The following is a 2975-nucleotide window of genomic DNA, read 5'->3' as shown; positions in this document are numbered from 1 at the left end:
CATGTGCTAGGAGATCGATGTACCATGTGATTTGAGTTTTATATTTCTAGTTTTGCAATTTGACATTAAAACATATTTCTTTTGTTTTGAATGATTTATATGCATTTATTGTTTCCGCAATTAAGGGCCCGTAATTGTGTGAGTTTGGGTGATTTATTCTTGCATTCGAGAGAATTGGAATAGATTCGACATAATATAAATCATCGTAGGGTCCGATAGGGGATAGAAATATACCGCTATGCCCTACGTGAATCTTTAAGTGTTCATAAAACTACATGCATTTTTACATATGCACTTGTCATAGAAATATAGGCCGGTGGTATGTAGAAATAGGTTTGATACATCTCGAGAGAGAGTATGGATAGACTTAGGAACATTGATTCGTCAACAATTGAATTATGTTGTCATATTGTGAAACTAGAGTTTAAAGTGATAATTGCATGGGAAATCGTGATCCTAGTGTGTTTAATTTCTATTGATTACAACAAACGTGCGTTCTCAACAATTGATTTCATTTTAGAGTTTTAAATTATTGTTTTGCTTATTAATTTCATTACAATCATAAAAGCTGCATAAGTAGGGTTTTCTTTCCAATTTTAGAGTTTTAATTAGGTCCACATTCATTTTGAGTAATTTGGTTTCGGTTAAGGTCGAATAAGTAAAATTGAACTAACCAATCTCTGTGGGACGATACTCGGACTCATTGAATCCACTTTATTACTTGTTAACGAACCGTACACTTGCGGTAATTTAAATCGAAAGAAAATATTTCGCGAACACCAACCAGAGCCGATGTTACAAAAATGAATAAGCTTAAGCACCAGCAAGCCAGCTAAAACTGACAATGTCCCAACTTCAAGATTCCCAAGATCCGTGGTCTCAATCTTTTGATCCTCTTGACCTTGACAATCTTGAGAAATTGGAATGACAGCTTGAAGAAGAAAAGGAAATGGAGAGAAAAGAAAATATGCCGTGGTGAAAAACACCAGGATTACCATCAGACTATGAAGACTCGGATGAACCAGCCATAGCAGCAAATCTAGGCACTCCATAATTTGCAATAGACCATCTCAGATCAAAGTATTTTATCGTTTTGTATGAGTCATCTGTCGTTTTGCAAAATAATTGATAAAACACCTTTTGCTTTATTAAAGTAGGATCTATTTCAGTCAAAAGTTGTGTGTCCACTTGTATAATAATTGTACTAGTATCTTGCATGTGTTAAATGTCGTAGACATATATTAAATGTTGTGTACTCAAGTCATGTGTCATGTTTGTTCGGTTGTTAAAATTATATTACTATTGAAAGAGACTCTTCTCCTATAAAAGTGGACTCTCCTCCTTTGTTGTGGATCATCGAAATATTTTCAGAAAATAAATCCTTGAGTTCCTTTAGATCATGAGTTTCTAATTTCTCTTATTTCTCATTGGAATCCGGAGTACTAATATTAGTTTTATCAGTCATGTAAAACCAGCAATTTGAGTAGTAACAAAAATATGCTCTGCTATTGCCTTTTTTGAGGATCCTTAGCATCAGAAACTGTGCTGCAGACTAAACGATCTAGAAGGGAGATTTGCAATCCTAGGAGTTAGGCCCTGTATTTATATGCCTCAGATTTGACTATTTGTTGTGGGCTAGAATAATTGAATTGCATTTCTCTCTACGAAAAGTTCGATGGCCAACGAGACATTTAATTTAGATTCTTGCGGCAAATCGGCATTTGACCATTCCATTTCTAATAAATTTAGATGGGTTTGACCGATTTGACCGATATGCCAGCAAATTTTAGGGCCACGTAATTCCCTAATTCTACATGGACGGGTAAATCCGCATATATATATATTTTTAAATCTGGGGATATATATATATATATATTTGTAAAATTATAGAAGAGAGAAAGGGATCACTGTTTTAAGAATTCTTGTTAAGGGAGTGCCAGTGGTGTCCTTACAAGAATGGAGTTAGGCTCAAGTTCATATATCTCAGATGGCATGTTTTAAAAAAAAAAAAAAAAAAAAAAGGATATTATTTTACCAAAAGAAAAAGAAATCTCAATTAAGAAGAGTACTGAGTTGGATTTTTCATAATTGTTTTAACAACCCCCCTACAACAGCCTCTAAACCCTTGAAACAATCCTTATTTCAGGGACCCCTCTCTTTTGGTATCAGAGCTTTTGTTCCGGTGCTGGTGATTTCAGTATATTGACTTAGACTTCAGAAAAGGTAAAATTTCTTTTAGAAATTTTTACTTGTTTTATGATTTTTAGAATATTACTTGTAGATTTAGAAAAAATATTCTATAGTTTTACATTTTATAAAGAAATAGAAGAGATTTTTGAATACGGTGTAGAATTAGTTTCTTTAGAAAAAGATAAATCTATAGATTATTTATTTGCTATATTACAAGTAACTAAAAATTTACATTTAGAATTAAAAGAACAGATTTTATATAGATCTTTAATTTCAGAATTTAGAGAAGAATATTTTATAAATAGTTTTGATCAGATATTTTTATCAGATCTAAAATTAAGGATTGAATTAGATAATATTGATAATAATTATTTATCAGATCATACAAATTTTTCATTAGATTCTTTTTATTATTCAGACTAGAATTTTAAAACTGGATCTTTTAATAAAAGAAATTAATAAATTAACTGGAGAACTTAGTACTCTAGGAAAAAGAATCTTTAATATTGAAAAAGATATTAATAAAATTTGTGAAAATTTAGATTTTATTAAAGAACAAAATATAACAATTTTAAATAAAATTTCTAGAGTAGAAGATAAAGAAAAATTTACAGATCTTAAGACTACAGAGGCAATAGAAAATATAAATAGAAAATTAAATAATACAGAAAATAAACCAACCCAAGAAGTAGAAAATATAATAAATAAGTTAGATAGATTAAGTTTAAAAAATACAGGTAAAGAAAAAATAACTAGAAAATTATCTACAACATTTTATAAAGTAT

The sequence above is a fragment of the Olea europaea genome, chromosome 18 (genome assembly GCF_002742605.1).
Source record: "Olea europaea var. sylvestris chromosome 18, O_europaea_v1, whole genome shotgun sequence".
Taxonomy (NCBI): domain Eukaryota; kingdom Viridiplantae; phylum Streptophyta; class Magnoliopsida; order Lamiales; family Oleaceae; genus Olea; species Olea europaea.
This window is presented reverse-complemented; position numbering follows the sequence as displayed.